The following is an 18,167-nucleotide window of genomic DNA, read 5'->3' as shown; positions in this document are numbered from 1 at the left end:
TGTTGGAATTAAAAAAAAATTTTAGTTGTTGATGGAGCTTTATTATGTATTTATTTATACATGGTTCTGAGAATCAAACCCAATGCTTCACACATGCTAGTCAAGTTCTCTACCACTGAGCCACAGCCCCAGGCCCAGAACTGTTTTTCAAAATGGAAGAATGGATACCATATAATTCCATAAGTAAGTGTCATTATAAAAGAAAACTATTTAAAATGGGCATTTTGGGGCTGGTATTGTAGCTCAGTGGTAGAGTGCTCACCTCGCATGTGGAAGGCACTGGGTTCAATCTTAGCACCGCATAAACATAAAATAAAGGTATTGTGTCCATTTACAACTAAAAAAAATTAGAAAACTAAAAATAAAATGGGCATTTTCTACTTAATCAATGTAAATAAATTATCCTCTATGGATAAAATGGCTCCAAAATTAAAAGATTTCAAGCATATGAAGATGTATAAAATATCTTGGTGTTTTGAAATTGGAAATATTTATGAAGATGGTATGAATTGCTTTGGTGTGAGAAAAAATTGCATTTATTTGTATTTTCAAATCAATGTAATTTAGAAACAAGGCCTTTATTTTTCTCTTTCCTCCTTCTCTGGTCCCTGACCAAGGACTTTGTAAAGTGGAAACCAAGTAGAACCAAGTCACTGTGTATGTCCTTCCAGGCACAGGTCATCAGTGATCATTTCCCCGTTAGGTACTGCCAAGCTGACCAGGCCCAGACTGCACCATACCTTCAAGTGTAGAGACTCTGGAATTACATATCCTTGTGTGCCCTTGGAATCTTTGATATATATATTTCTATCCCTTTTGAAGCCTAAATACCTTCTATTTGGGCCATTATCATGGAGTAGGGTTTAGTGTCTGGTCTTTCATGAAGTACAAAGAACAAACCCCACCTTCCCTTCCCCAACTACCTGGATGAAGGGAATAAAAGAGAAGAAGAAGAAGGAGAAGGAGAAGGAGAAGGAGAAGGAGAAGGAGAAGGAGAAGGAGAAGAGGAGGAGGAGGAGGAGGAGGAAGAGGAGGAAGAAGAGGAAGAAGAGGAAGAAGAGGAGGAGGAGGAGGAGGAGGAGGAGGAGGAGGAGGAGGAGGAGGGGAGGAGGAGGAGGAGGAGGAGGAGGAGGAGGAGAAGTAAAACAGGGAGCATACTAGTTGAAAGCATGTATCTTGCCACATTTATAAATGAGAAAATTTGAAAATTCTCTAAATATCCATCAATAGAGAACTGAATCAATAGATTATGGCCACTCCATACAATGAAGTGGTTAAAATGAATGAAGTAAATCTGTGTGTTATGATGTGAGAAAATGTACAAATTAGATCATTAAGTGCAAAACATACCGAGAGACATCATATGGATAGCATGATCCAATCTTTATGAAAAAAATTTAAAAATTTGTATGTGTAAGTACATACAAATACATATACCTACCTTATAAATGAAGAAAATGTTGGAAAAACATCATAGAAATTCTTAACTGTGATTATCTCTGGAGAATGAATTAGGAAAGGGATGGAAAAAGGATAGATTTTATTCATCCCTCTATTTAAAAAGCTATTTAAAATTTTACAGCAAACATATGCTATTTTTAATAATGTTCATTACACCCATTTTTTAAAAGGTAGAAATGTGTGTGAATATTTCCATAATGTAATCATTTTTACATTTGTTCAATAATTTTTAAAATAAGGTTAATTTTGAATAATCATGTTAATTTTCTTGTTATTGTTAGGGGAGCAGTAAAAAAAGATACTTTGTCAGAGAATTTTAATATTTAAAGAAGTATTCCCTTTCAAGCCTTATAAATTAAGTAACTATTCTATGTTAAAAACTTCATTATTTTTTCATGTATTTTAGTGCATCACTTTATTATATTTTAAATTATTTTATTGATCTTAAATGTGTTTGCCTTATGTTAGGGCTGGAAAAGTAAAAGTAAATCACATAATTTTATTGAGATTAAAAATAAGTGTTGTTATATTATTTTAAAATATAGAACAGAATTTTCACAGATCCATATCCCATATGTTTAGAAAAATCTACTTTTGTGCAATTGTCCTTATTTTCCTTTCATATTATTTGATGAAATCTGTATGTACAAGAAAGGCTTCAAAGAGCAGAAATCTGAATTATGAAAAGATCACAGGAAGGCAAGGTGTTCTAGGGAGGAGGAATAAGATATGCAAAAGCATGAAAGCATTAAATAAAGTGGTAGGTATGAGAAACTACTACTGAAGCATAAAATACAGCTTAGGGAGTGGCAAGAAATGGGGTAGCTGGCTCATGAAGATGTTTGTTTATTGTGTAAGTAAAGGGAACAGCTTACTTTTAAATGAGATGTTCAGATATGCATTTGTAAAATCTCATTGTGGAGAGTACATTTTAGAGTGATAAGAATAGAAGGCAAGAGGTGAGTTAAGAAGCTATAATAGCAGTTCGGGCAAATGATGATGAAAACTCAAGGTAAGCCAGTAGCTGTATGGGCAATAAAATAGATCTGAGAGATACTTGTTATTTATGGTTTCACATAAAACACAAGGCATACATTTTATAAGCCTGCACAAATACATCTATGCAATAGCTCCTGTTACTTGGGAATTTCTAAAGCCAGGAAGTAAAATTAAAAAGTTCAGGAATATTATTAGGTGACTGTTGCTATACAAATAAAAGTCTTAAGACAAGTGTGATTAGACAATGGATTTCTAAACCAAGGTCTATCATAATAATGCGTAGGAGAGCGTCCTAGTGAAACTGCTTCAGTATCTGGAAAGATTTCTTGAGTTCTGTTTTCAGTTGTCTCTTAGACACCTTCTCTTGTATTTAAATCAGCATGCTAACTTCATCCTGAGTCAACCTACACTCAAAATTGTCCTTTCCAAACCCTGATTTTCTGGACACCACAGTTTCTCAGTTGTCCAGTTTTATTTTATTAATTTAACTTTTTACTTTTTTTTCTCCATTTTTTATTGGTGCAACATAGTTGTACATAATGGTGGGATTTGTTGTTATATATAAGTACATGCACACAATACAACAAATTAATTTGGCCAATAACACTTCCTAGCACTTCCCCACCTTCTTCTCTTCCTCCTACTCCTTTGTCACTTTTCTCTTTGCTCCTGATCTCCCTTTGCTTTTCGCGAGAAACCTTTGTCTTCCCCCTTCCTTTCTTTTCCTTTTCCTCTCTAGTTTCCATATATGCAAGAAAACGTAAGACCTTTGACCTTCTGAGTTTGGCTTATTTCACTTAATATAATATTCTCAAGTTCTATCTGTTTTACTGCAAATGACACGATTTCATCTTTCTTTATGGCTGAATAAAATTCCATTTTGTAAATATACCACATTTTCTCTATCCATTCATCCACTGATGAACACCTAAGCTGGTTCCATAGTTTGGCTATTGTGAGTCGTGCTGCTATAAATGTGGGCATGAATGTGTCACTATAGTGCAATGACTTTAATTCTTGATGATAAATGCCAAGGAGTGGTATAGCTGGGTCATATGGTAGTCCCATTCCTACTCTTTCTAGAAGCTTCCATACTGATGTCCCTAGTGATTGTATTAATTTACAGTCACTAACAGTGTAAAAGTGTTATCTCCACATCCTTTTCCAGCATTTATTATTGTTTGTATTCTTGATGTCAGTCATCCAGGTTTATATCTTCATTTTCATCTTTGACTTCTCCTCTAATTGCATGCCAATCTAGCCCCACAATATCTCTTATCTCCGCATTACCCTTTCCTCCTGCCTTCAGGTTCAGCCTCTTATTCTTTTTCACCAGGGCTCTCTCAATAATGTTCCTTCTTTTTATGTTCTAGTATCACCACAGCTAAGCCATCTTACACAGTGTAGCTGGATTCAGTGTCCTGAACCAGAGTGTTGATTTTGTACTTGTTTCAAATTTGTCAAGCCTAGTGGAAATTTCAATTAATAAAATCATTTTAGAAAACCCTTTGGTATTATCTACTAAACATATATAAAGTTGAACATATATACATATCCCATGTCTCATTCATTTCATAACTAGATATATATCCAAAAATGCATACCTATATGCCTCAAGAGATAGGCACAGGAGTGCTTATAGCAACATTGTCTATAATAACCAAAACCTGGAGTCATCCCAATCTAGTAGACTGGATCAATCAATTGTAGGGTGTTCCTATAAGCTGATATCAAATAACAATTTGAAAATGTCAGCTTTTTATTTCTTTATTTTTTAAGAGCTTTATGGTTATATGGAGTGGGTTTGTCCTGACAAACTCATACATGCATAGAAATTGTTCTCTGTTCGTTATTCTCCCCCTTTCCCTCCAGTCCTCCTTCACTTCCTTTAGTCTGCTAGACTTCCTTTTGCTCACCTATTAATTTGTATTTGATTGGTTCTTTATGGTATCTTATCCTTCCTTTCCCCTCTCCTTTATTTTACTCTAGCTTCTGCATAGGAGAGAAAATATTCTACCTTTGAGATCCTGAGTTTGGCCTATTTCACCTAGCATGATATTTTCTATTTCCATCCATTTACCAGCAAATTCCATAATTTAATTGTTTTTAATGGGTGAATAGAACTCCATTATATAAATAAAGCACAATTTCTCAATCCATTCATCTGTTGATGGGAATTTGGGTTTATTCCACAATTTAGCTATTGTGAATTGTGCTGCTATAAACATTGATATAGCTGTGTCATTGTAGTATGCCAGTTTTAGATCTTTTGGGAAAATACCTACGAGTTGGATAGCTGGGTCATATGGTGGTTCCATCCGTAGTTTTTTGAGGAATCTCCAAACTGCTTTCCAGAGGGTTGTACTAGTTTACAGTCCCACCAACAATGTACAAGTGTTCCTTCCTCCCCACATTCTTGCCAGCATTTATTATTGTTTGGATTCTTGATCACTGCCATTCTGACTGGAGATGAAATCTTAATGTAGTTTTGAATTTCATTTCCCTGATTGCTAGAGATGTTGAACATTGTTTCATGTATTTATTGGCTTTTTGTGTTTTCTGTTTAGTTCTTTGGCCAATTTATTGGTTGGGTTATTGTTGTGTGTGTGTGTGTGTGTGTGTGTTAAGTTTTTTGAGTTCTTTGTACATTCTAAATATAAATTTTCTATCTGAGGAGTAGCTGGCCAAGATTTTCTCTCATTCTGTAGGCTCTCTCCTCATGCTTTTAATCACTTTCTTAGCTGTGCAGAAGCTTTTAAGTTTAATGGCATCCCACTTACTGGTTTTACTTCTTATGTTTTGGGGATCTTGTTAAGGAAGTCTGTGCCAGCACCTATATAATGGAGTGTTGGCCCTATGTTTTAAAAGTCACCTTTTTAAAACAAGCAAAACTGATAAATGGTGTCAGAAATTAGGAGAGTGCATTATGTTAGAGAAAAGGAAATAGTTATTAGGAAAGAACAAGAGGGAACTTCTGGGTACTGTAAATTTTATATCACTTGACTTGGGTGGAAATTATGTGGTGTTTTCACTTAGTGAAAATAAAAATAAACAAATTCATATACATATATAAATCCTTTGATGGTTCCCTATTGCCTATGAGATAATGTCCAAACTTGTAAACTTTCAGGGCAGGATTAATCAATGATCTGCTCCAATCAAACTTTCCAATCAATATATTGAAGCTCATTTCCCCCACTATCATTTTCCCTTCATCCCTGCTATGCTCTTTCTGTGGGACCCCTACCCTACATGTTCTACCTGAATATAACTTGGAAGAGAATTATTTCATTAAACTATGTCAGAATTAACGTTAGAAAATTTAACAACAACTTTATTCTCCAAGAAAAACTATGGCATTGTTAGGTTAAATTCTCTACTAAAATATTTTTTTAACATATCAGGGCATTTTGAACTCAAGGCTCTGCTGGTAACATGGGATCAGAACTGACTTAAGCTTTGCCATGAAGCTTGCTGGTACTTGAATAAAATACTCCTCAGGAAAGACTGAAGCAACCCTGCCAGGTCTGGAAGCTTGATTCTATGGGATGCCTCTAAGGCTGGTGGACAACAATAAAAACCACAGTGATGAAATTATTTGGCCTAAATCTGGGTAAGTACTGATGTCTGTGCAAATCAGGTATAACTGCCAAAATTTCTAGTTAGGAATAATTCCACTGTAGGTTGCAATTGTTATGGCTCTAAGTGTCCATTTCTGTGGAACAAAGCATTAGTTCAGTAAACAGGGAAGACACAGTATCCAGTCCTGCGAGAGAAATAAATGTAGCAGAAGGAAATGGGGTTCAAGTGTTGGCCAAGTGGGCCAAGCTAAAGGGAAGTTCTTGTATCTGACTGCAAAGTGGAAGAATGGGGAGCAAAGGACCAGTTAAACTCACGGGACAACTGTCATGACACTGCAGGGCACAGTTCTGAAGGCACCCTAAAACAACTTCAGCATGCTTAAGAACTATTTGGAAAGCTTTTTAAAATACAGGCTAAGGACTCTACCTTAAGGTATTCTGACTCAGCTCTGATTTCAGGCTCAGGATTTGCATTTCTAACGAGCTCCCAGTTGAAATATTGTGTTAGAATAACTATCGGGATAAAAACTAGTTTCAGTGACAGGCAGGTAGACCAATGGTACAGAATAGAGGACACAGAGACCAATCCACAAAATTACAACTACCTTATATTAGACAAAGGTGCTAAAAGCATGCAATAGAGAAAGGATAGCATCTTCAACAAATGGTGCTGGGAGAACTGGAAATCCATATGCAACAAAATGAAATTGAATCCCTATCTCTCACCATGAACAAAAGTTAACTCAAAATGGATCAAGGAGCTAGGAATCAAACCAGAGACTCTGCGTCTAATAGAAGAAAAAGTTGGCCCTAATCTCCATCTCATGGGGTCGGGCTCCAAATTCCTTAATAGGACACCTATAGTACAAGAGTTAAAATCAAGAATCAACAAATGGGATGTATTCAAACTAAAAAGGTTTTTCTCAGCAAGAGAAATAATAAGTGAGGTAAATAGAGAGCCTACATCCTGAGAACAAACTTTTACCCCTCACACTTCAAATGGAGCTCTAATCTCCAGAGTATACAAAGAACTCAAAAAATTAAACAACAAGAAAACAAATAACCCAATCAACAAATGGGCCAAGGATCTGAACAGACACTTCTCAGAGGAGGACACACAATCAATCAACAAATACATGAAAAAATGCTCACCATCTCTAGCAATCATAGAAATGCAAATTAAAACCACCCTAAGATACCATCTCACTCCAGTAAGAATGGCAGCCATTATGAAGTCAAACAATAACAAATGCTGGAGAGGATGTGGGGGAAAAGGTACACTTGTACATTGCTGGTGGGACTGCAAATTGGTTCAGCCAATTTGGAAAGCAGTATGGAGATTCATTGGAAAGCTGGAAATGGAACCACCATTTGACCCAGCTATTCTCCTTCTCGGACTATACCCAAAAGACCTAAAAAGAGCAAACTACAGGGACACAGCTACATCAATGTTCATAGCAGCATAATTCACAATAGCTAGACTGTGGAACCAACATAGATGCCCTTCAATAGATGAATGGATAAAAAAATGTGGCATTTATACACAATGGAATATTACTCAACACTAAAAAATAACAAAATCATGGCATTTGTAGGGAAATGGAAGGCATTAGAGCAGATTATGCTAAGTGAAGTTAGCCAATCCCTAAAAAACAAATGCCAAATGTCTTCTTTGATATAAGGAGAGCAACTAAGAACAGAGAAGGGAGGAAGAGCATGAGAAGAAGATTAACATTAAACAGGGACGAGAGGTGGGAGGGAAAGGGAGAGAGAAGGGAAATTGCACGGAAGATCGAAGGAGACCCTCATTGTTATACAAAATTACATATATGATGGTGTGAGGGGGGAGTATAAAAGAGAGAGAAATGTGTCACAGTAGATTGAGTAGAGAGAGGTGATGGGAGGGGAGGGGGATAGGAAGGGCAGAAGAATAAAACAGACACTAGTATTGCTGTATGTATAAATGTGGCTGTATAACCAATGTGATCCTGAAATCTGTACACATGGAAAAATAAGAATTCATACCCCATTTGAATTAAATGTATGATATGTCAAGATCATTGTATTGTCTTAAGCAACCAATAAAAAAAGAAAAGAAAAGAAAAAAAAAACTAGTTTCAGTTCCAATCTCCCACTGAGGGCATGATATTGAACATGCTCCTAGCCTTGTTCAAATTTAGTTTAGGGACTTTATGGGATGCACAAGATGGGGATATCAATTCCTATAGCACAAGTTAGCAAGTGGTTGTAAAAACGGAGTAAGTACCATCCCTAGTTTGTAGAATCAGATGAAAATTTTGTCCCTGCTGTTCTAACCAACTTCCTAGAGCTTGCATGTGAGGTTTCAGGATGGGGGAGGTATTGTTAGCATCTTGTAGGTAGAACAGATGCTGCTGTTGAACATCCTACAATGCACAAGACCCTACTGTCCCCCCACATACACACCCAAATAAAAAATTATCCAGGCAAGATATCAATATTGCAGAGATTGGAAGCTCTATTTAGCAATCTATTTATTTGATTTAGAATTTTCATTTGTGTTTAATATCAGGTTGTACAGTAGATTGTTAGCAGAGTTATCTAAATGAAAGCTAGCCATATTGAATCAGCTTAAAATAGAAGAAACATGTGTTCTACAAAATAAAACCAAAAGGCAGATAACTAATAAAGGAGATGGGGAAGAAGAAAGAAATTGTTCAGGAATATTAGGTCAAAGGGATTTTCATTAGTAGAAAACAGGACCTTTTTGGGAAAGGAGTGATGAAGGCAGGTGCCATGTTATATGTATGTCACTTTGTGGTCCTGGACTGAACTGTCTTTGAAAATACTGGGCTCAATACATGTTAATATAACATGAATAGAAGTGATTAGTCCATCCTCTCTTTAGGATTTTTATGGATGAAGATGTTAAAATAGTTTGTCAGGTTTTTATATAAAACTTGTGTTGGTTAATCACTTTTCCAGTTAACAAGTTCTATTCCATTAAAAAGAACACTCTGAAAATAGTTAAAACCATAAAATCCCAGATATATTTATCCTTACATCCAATAAATGTTTTTTAACTTATATTTAGTCTGATTTTTCCATTGTTAAAGATAGAAAACAATTGTCAGGCAGTTGTTTTATTTTTTAAACCAAATAACATTTACCTCTCATTTTGTCAGGCTAAACAATCTCCTTTTTTCTTAACTTTTTATTTTCCACTTGAAATAGGATAGTTGTATTTATTTGAGACTTCCCTCATCTGTCCAAAGTCATACTTTTGTTTTAAGACTATGGGGCAGGAGATGTAGCTCAGTGGCAGAGTGCTTGTCTAGCATGTTGGAGACATGGCCCCCACCCCACACAAAACACCCAAACAAAAGCAAATATAATTTAAAGACTATAGAGAGATTCAGTATTTTCTAGATTTATATTTAATGGATTTTTCCACTTTTTTATGATAGGTTTTTCGCTATTCTCATATTTTTTGTTGCTCCATGAGGTAGGGACATTTGGTCATGTTTTATAGTTTAAGAAACTGTCTTAGAGAGTTTTAGGAAATATATCCAACTTCATATAGATTAAAAATGGCAGAAATAAGCTTCAAGTTCAAGAGAACATTCTGTTTTATGGAACAAAGTGTGGCCCAATTCTAGAATTGAAAGAAAAGTGAAGACCTTAAGGGGGAAAAAAAAAAAGAAAAGATTTAAATTCAGATTTTCTTTTTCCAGTTCCAGGAGTCATTTGATTAAATAATACTCTTTAGAGCATGAAAATTATGTCTTAAGTTTTTGCCTATTTGATCAATACTAGAGAGTTTAATTCCATTATTTGATTATTAATAGTGAGTAGCACCACATTAATGACCCAGCTCTAAACTGGAAAATAGGTATCAAAACTAAGAGTGAAAGTTGCATAGTCACCATGTTTGTTTCACACTGGATATTCTCATAGCAAGATTCACAAAACAGGGATCCAAGATTGTGGGCCAGAGGAAGGCAGCATTCTGTATCTGTCTGTGACCCAGGTCTCCATGACTAGTGGGAATATCACTTTGCTGAGAGTGATAGAGGACTCCCCACCGCTGCTCCCGCACAGGAATCAGGGCTGCTATGCCCCGCAGGGTCTGGGGCCTGACTTTTAGAATAGGACCTGACTACTCCCCCACACAGGTCTCACAGGTGCCTCAGAGGAACCACCGGTATCAGCACCAGCACAGAATTCCTAGCTGCTCCCATACACAACACTCAGTTGCTACCCATGCGCAGGAACTCCAGCCCCACTCCTATGTGGACCCCCATCTACCAATGTGGGGCTCCCCTGGTTGCCACCATCTTTGGACTCCACAGCTACTGCCATAGTTCCCAACTCATGGTACCCTGCTTGCACCTGGGGGCATCACATGCTCTGAAGAAAGCCAACAGCTGCAACACTGCATGCCACAGAACTCATCTCTGAATGCATAGCACAACACCATTGTCCGGCTCCCCCCATCTAATCCAACACCCCATTGCTGAAAGCAGCTGCCACCATCTTGGGTCACCTCCATCACCATCTTTAGTTGGGGCAATTACCAGTTTGGAATACAGGATAGCCAGGTATCCATAGTTTTCTAATTCCCCCCAATCCCCAGCAGCCTCTAACACAGCAGAGTGACTGCCCAATACAAAACAGCCCTCCATGACAGATGCGCAGCCACCAGAGTACAACACACAAGACCCCCAAGAGAAAGGTTCCTTAGGGAGTAGAAAGGGAGAGGGTGAGGGAGATACAGTTTAGAGACTAATTTAGAGGGCAGGAACTGTGAGGTCTACAGGTGAGATGAGGAGATAAAACCCAGCGCCCACCAAAGGAGATCCTTGAGGTGCAGTCTCCCAACTGAACCTGCAGGTGCCATACACCACATCCAAGTGTCCTGCACCCAAGACCAACCCTCACACCCTGGTAACCCCCAACATCCTGAGATACCAACTAAGAACAGACAACCCCACCTATTGGATGAGAAGGAAAGTAGGAAAGATACTGATTTCCAACCAAAACAATCCTTGTTTCTTCCTTCGAGATTTTTTTTCCTTTCTTCTTGCTCTTTATTCTCCTGCCCTCACATCCCCAACATATGTGAAACCAAATACTTTGCATGAATTAGGATGTAGAGGTCTGAGACAACTGAAGAATATATTACAGTTGTGTTGTATATATATTTTTCCAATTTTATTTTAACATTTTTTATTTTTTTAAATATATATATATATGTTTGTTTTATGTACTCTACTGTATTCCCTCTTGTCTACCCAAAATTACTACCTCTCTACTCTCCTGCTACTAACCTTCTTCTTTAGATTTCTCTTTCACACTTCCTAAGATATAATAACTCTATATGCTCATTTCATACTTCCTCAGCATATCTTCCTATACCTCACCCCTGGCTCTTTGTCTACCATCAGAAACTGTAAACCATTTTATAAACCTACTGATTATGTTGTAGATAATAATTGAAATCATGATTTCTGTACATTGTGACCAAGCTGTAAATGTCTTAATAACAACTATTTGTTTTTAGGTGGTATTTTGTTTATATTGGGATCTGTTAACATTGTACTTCCCCTCAAAGGAGAGGTATTAGAACCCTACAGTGGCACTATAAACCTATAGGGTAAAAAACAGTAATGCCTCGGATCTACAGAGCTAGAAAGGAAGACACACAATCAACATAAAAAGACAAGGGAGGACAGTGCCCCAGTCAAATCAATATACTACATTATTAGAATCCATGGCCAGCACAGCAGATAAAATGACAGAGAAGGAGTTCAGTATGTACATAATTAAACTATTCTGTGAATTAAAGGATAATATAATAGAGAAAATACAGGCAGCAAAAATCATTTTGATAAAGAGCTACATAAGCAAATACAGGAAGCAAAAGATTACTTCAATGGGAAGATAGAGGTTCTAAAGAAAAACCAAACAGAAATCCTTGAAATGAAAGAAACAATATACCAAATTAAAAGTTAAATTGAAAGCATCACCAACAGATTAGACCTCTTGGAAGACAGAACCTCAGACAATGAAGACAAAATATATAATCTTGAAAAGAATGTAGACAACACAGTGAAAATAGTAAGAAACCGTGAGAGAACATTCAAGAAATATGGGATAGCAAAAAAAGACCAAATTTAAGAGTTATTGGGATAAAGGAAGACATAGAGGTACAAACCAAAGGAATGAACAATCTATTCAATGAAATATCAGAAAAATTTCCAAACATGAAGAACAAATTGGAAAACCAAATTCAAGAGGCTTACAGGATGCCAAATGTACAAAATCACAACAGATCTACACAAAGAAACATTATAATGAAAATACCTAACATACAGAATAAGGAGAGATATTAAAAGCTACAAGAAAAAGGAATCAGATGACATATAAAGAAAAACGAATTAGGTTATATGCAGATTTATCAACCCAGACCCTGGAAGCTAGTAGATCCTGGAACAACATATATCAAGCTCTGAAAGAAAATGGATGCCAATCAAGAATTTTTTTATCCAGCAAAATTAAGCTTTAGATTTGTTGATGAAATAAAAACCTTCCATGATAAAAAAAAAAAAAAAACAGCTAGAAAACCTGCACTGTAGAACATCCTTGGCCAAATATTCTATGAAGAGAATGAAAAATAACAATGAAAATCAGCAGAGGGAGATATTACGCTAAAGAAAAAAACTAATCAAGAGAGAAACCAAGTCAAGTTAAATACCAAAAATAAACAAAAATGGCTGGGAATACAAATCATGTCTCAATAATAACCCTGAATGGTAATGGCTTAAACTCACCAATCAAAAGACATATGCTAGCTAACTGCATAAAATAAAACAAAATAATATGTTGCCTCCAAGAGACTCATCTCATAGAAAAGACATACGCAGACTGAAGATGAAAGATTGGGAAAAATCATACCATTCACATGGACTGTGGAAACAAGCAGAAGTTTTCATTCTCGTATCAAATAAAGTAGACTTTAACCTAAAGTTAATCAAAAGGGACAAAGAAGGACATTTCATACTGTTAAGGGAAACCATGCACCAACAAGACATGACAATTACAAATATATATGCCTCAAACAATGGAGCATCTACATTCATCAAACAAACTCTTCTCAAGTTCAAGAGTCAACTTGACTACAACAGAATAATTTAGGATGACTTTAACACACCTCTTTCACCACTGGATAGATCTTCCAAACAAAATCAAAACAAAGAAACTATAAAACTCAATAATACAATCAATAACTTAGACTTAACAGACATATATAGAATATTTCATCCATCAACAAGTGAATACACTTTCTTCTCAGAAGCACATGGATCTTTCTCTAAAATAGAGCATATATTATGCCATAAAGCAACTATTAGCAAATACAAAAAAAGTAGAGATAGTACATGCATTCTATCAGATCAAAATGGTAATGAAATTAGAAATAAATGATAAAATAAGAGATAAAAGCTACTCCAACACCTGGAGACTAAATAATATGCTACTGAATGTACAATGGGTTGCAGAAAACATCAAGGAGAAGATTTAAAAAAATTTTAGAGGTGAATGAGAACACAGATACAACATATCGAAATATCTCTGGGACACTATAAAGGCAGTTCTAAGAGGAAAGTTCTTTGCATGAAGGTCTTTCCTTAAAAGAAGAAAAAGTTAACAAATAAATGACCTAACATTACATCTCGAAGCCCTAGAAAAAGAACACACCAGCACCAAAAGCAGCAGAAGACAGGAAAAAATTAAAATCAGAGTTGAAATCAATGAAATTGAAACAAAGGAAACAGTTGAAAATTTTGACAAAACAAAACATTGTTTCTTCAAATAAATAAATAAAATTGACAAACTCTTAGCCATGCTAACAAAGAGAAGGAGAGAGAAAACTCCAATCACTAACATATGTGATGAAAAAGGAAAAATCACAATAGACATTCCAGAAATACAGAAGATATTTAGAAATTATTTTGAAAACTTGTACTCCAATAAGATAGAGAATATTGAAGGCATCAACAAATTTCTAGAGGCATATGAGTTGCCCAAATTGAATTAGGATGATATACACAATTTAAACATATCAATTTCAAGCCAGGAAATAGAAGACACCATCAGAAGCCTACCAACCAAGAAAAGCCCAAGACCAGATGAATACACAGATGAGTTCTACAAGATCTATAAAGAAGAACTAATGCCTATACTCTACAAATTATTTTGTAAAATAGAAAAAGAGGGAGCATTTCCAAACTCATTCTATGAGGCCAATATCACCCTGATTCCAAAGCCAGGCAAAAGGAAACTTCAGACCAATATCTCTAATAAATATAGATGCAAATATTCTCAATACAATTCTGGCAAATCAAATACAAAAACATATCAAAAAGATAGTGCACCACAATCAAGTGGGGTTCATCACAGGGATGCAAGGATGTTTCAACATACAGAAATCAATAAATGTAATTTATCACATCAATAGACTTAAATATGAGAATCATATGATTATCTCAGTAAATGCAGAAAGAGAATTCTACAAAATATAGCACTCATACATGTTCAAAATACTAGAAAAACTATGGATAACAGGAACATATCTCAACCTCATAAAAGCTTTCTATGCTAAGCCTCAGGCCAACATCATTTTAAATAGAGAAAAATTGAAAGCATTTCCTCTAAAAACTGGAACAAGACAGGAATATCCTCTTTCATCACTTTTATTTAACACTATTTAACATAGTTCTTGAAACACTGGCCAGAGCAATTAGACAGATGAAAGAAATTAAAGGGATACATGTAAGAAAAGAAGAACTCAGATTAGCACTATTTGCTGATGACATAGTTCTATATCTAGAAGACTCAAAAAATCCCACCAGGAAACTTCTAGAACAAGTAAATGAATTCAGCAAAGTAGGAGGACACAAAATCAACACCCATAAATCAAAGGCATTTCTGTATATCAGAGACAAATCCTATGAAAGGGAAACAAGAAAAACCACCCCATATAAATAGCCTCAAAAAAATAAATATGTAGGAATTAACATAACAAAAGAGTTGAAAGATTTCTACAATGAAAACTACAGAATGCTAAAAGAAGAAATTAAAGAAGACCTTAGAAGATGCAAAGATCTTCCTTGTTCTTGGATAGGCAGAATTAATATTGTCAAAATGATCACACTACCAAAAGCACTATACAGATTTAATGCAATTCCAATCAAAATCTCAATAACATTTCTCATAGAAATAGAAAAAGCAAACATGAAATTCATCTGGAAAAATACTCTTTTCCAGAATAGCCAAAGCAATCCTTAGCAAGAATAGTGAAGCAGGTGGCACCACTATACCAGACTTTAAACTATACTACAGAGCAATAGTAACAAAAATGGCATGGTATTGGTACCAAAATAGACTTGTAGACCAATGGTACAGAATAGAGGACACAGAGACAAACTCTCATAATTACAGTTATATTAAACAAAGGCCCCCAAAACGTACATTGGAGAAAAGACAGCCTCTTCAAAAAATAGTGCTGGGAAAACTGGAAATCCATATGCAACAAAATGAAATTAAACCTCTATCTTTCACCATGCACAAAACTCAATTCAAAGTGGATCAAGGACTTAGGAATTAGACCAGAGACCCTGCACCTAATAGAAAAAAAAATGTAAGCCTACATCTCCATCATGTCTGATTAGGCTCCAACTTCCTTATTAAGCCTATTATAGCACAAGAAATAAAATCAAGAATCAATAAATGGGATGGATTCAAACTGAAAATCTTCTCCTCAGCAAAAGAAACAGTCAGTGAGGTGAAGAGAGAGCCTACAGAATGAAAGCAAATTTTTACCACATGCACATTAGATAGAGCACTAATCTCTAGGATATATAAAGTACTCAAAAAGCTAAACACCAAAAAAAAAAATACCCCAATCAATAAATGGGTCAAGGAACTGAACAGACACCCCGCAGAAGACACATCTCTAGCAATTAGAGAAATGCAAATCAAAACTACTCCAAGATTTCATTTCACTCTATTCAGAATGGCAGCTATTAAGAACACAAAAAACAATAAATGTTGGTGAGGATGTTGGGACAAAGGCACACTCATACATTGCTGGTGGGACTGCAAATTGGTACAGCCAATATGAAAAACAGTATGGAGATTCCTTGGAAAGCTGAGAATGAAACCACCATTTGACCCAGCTATCCCTTTCCTTGGTCTATACCCAAAGGACTTAAAAACAGCATACTACAGTGACACAGCCACATCAATGTTTATAGCAGCACAATTCACAATAGTTAAATCTTGGAACCAACCCATATGCCGCTCAGCAGATGAGTGGATAAAGAAAATGTAGTATATATACACAATGGAATATTTCTCAGCAATAAAAGAGAATAAAATCATGGCATTTGCAGGTAAATGGATGGAATTTTAGAATATAATGCTAAGTGAAGTTAGTCAATCTCAAAAAACCAAAAGCCAAATATTTTCTCTGATGTAAGGAGCCTGATTCATAGTGGGATCTTGGGAAGGCGAGCATGGGAGGACTAGACAAACTCTAGATAGGGTAAAGGGGTGGGAGGGAAAGGGAGGAGGAAGGGGGATTAAAAAAAAGATGGTGGAATGAGATGGATATCATTACCCTAAATACATGTATGAAGAAACGAATGGTGTGACTCTTCTTTGTATACAACCAGAGATATGAAAAATTGTACACTCTCTTTATAATATGAATTGTAATGCATTCTACTGTCATATAACAAATTAAAATAAGATAAGAAAAAAAGATTTACAAATGGCTTAATGACCACTATTTATTTTTACACTAATAATATTACATTGATTGTTTATAGCTGTATAACAACCCCTCAGTTATTTTTTATAAGTTTATTGTCTTCTAGATCCTTTAGGTGCCCCTGGTTCAACATCTTTTATAAGGCTGCATTCAGGGTATAGGCCAGGGCTGCAGCCTCATCTGAAGGATTGAGTGTGAGAGAATTTGCTTCTGAGCTCACACATGTTGTTGACAGAATTCTGGGCCATTTGGCTGAGGGCCTCTCTTCCTCATTAGTTACATGCATGGGATCCTTCACAGCAAAGCTAACATCAAGGCGAGCTTCCATCAGAGTATGTAGGCAATATAGCTACAGCAGATGAGCAAGACAGAAGTCATAGTCTTTTGGGAACCTAGTCTTAGAAAGAAGTCACATCTTATCATGTGAATGGATTATATTCATAGGAAGTTAGTCACTAGACTCATCCTTCACTCAAGAAAAAGAGATTGCTGCTAGGGTGTGAATACCTTCAGAAAAAGAATTATTGGCAACCATGTTAACCTATTACAAATACTCACCAATCTTTTCTTTGGTAAAGGACTTTTTCTATATTTCTTACTATCTAATTTACTGCTTATCCAGTGATATTTATAAAATAGAAATGGTTCATCTGTGATGAAGCCTGCCATCTCATCAGGCAAGTATAGGTAGGATGCTGAATCAAGACTCAGAGTTAGAGGCAGGAGAAGTTTCTTAGTCCTAGTGATATCTAAACAAGACTTGAAGGAAAAGTAGGTATTGACCCAGGAAGACAAGGGCAAGGTAAGGATGTCCTAAGCAGTGGGCAAAGCATATATCTACAAAGGTCTGAAGTTGAGAATCTATTATGATGTTCACTGTCTACACCCATAATCTTATCAGAGTATTTCAGTTTGTGAGAATTCTTAATGATGTTGTTTTAAACTGATGGGAATACTAATATTAAATTTATGATTATTTCTCTTTTGTCAGAGTAGTTTTCTAAACTCAGTCCCACAAAATATGTATTTCCTTAAGAACTCTGAAATTTTCTTGTCCAATATACCAACTGTATTGCCTTCTCTTCTAATTTTGCTTCTGCCAATGGTGATATCCTAAGGCTGAGCCTATAAAATATAGGCGTATAGTAAATTTAACAGTTTTATTATATTAACTTGATCAATTTGTTAACTCAACCTGACAATTAAATTCAAATTTAATATCTTTTGCTCTAACATAGAAGATAAAATGCATTGGAGAAGTGTTAGATACTCTGAATCTCTTACTTCCTATAGGCATTGGATCTACATGTCAA

This window comes from Marmota flaviventris, chromosome 1, assembly GCF_047511675.1.
Source record: "Marmota flaviventris isolate mMarFla1 chromosome 1, mMarFla1.hap1, whole genome shotgun sequence".
Lineage (NCBI taxonomy): Eukaryota > Metazoa > Chordata > Mammalia > Rodentia > Sciuridae > Marmota > Marmota flaviventris.
The sequence above is the reverse complement of the archived record's forward strand: the minus strand, read 5'-3'. Positions refer to the sequence as shown.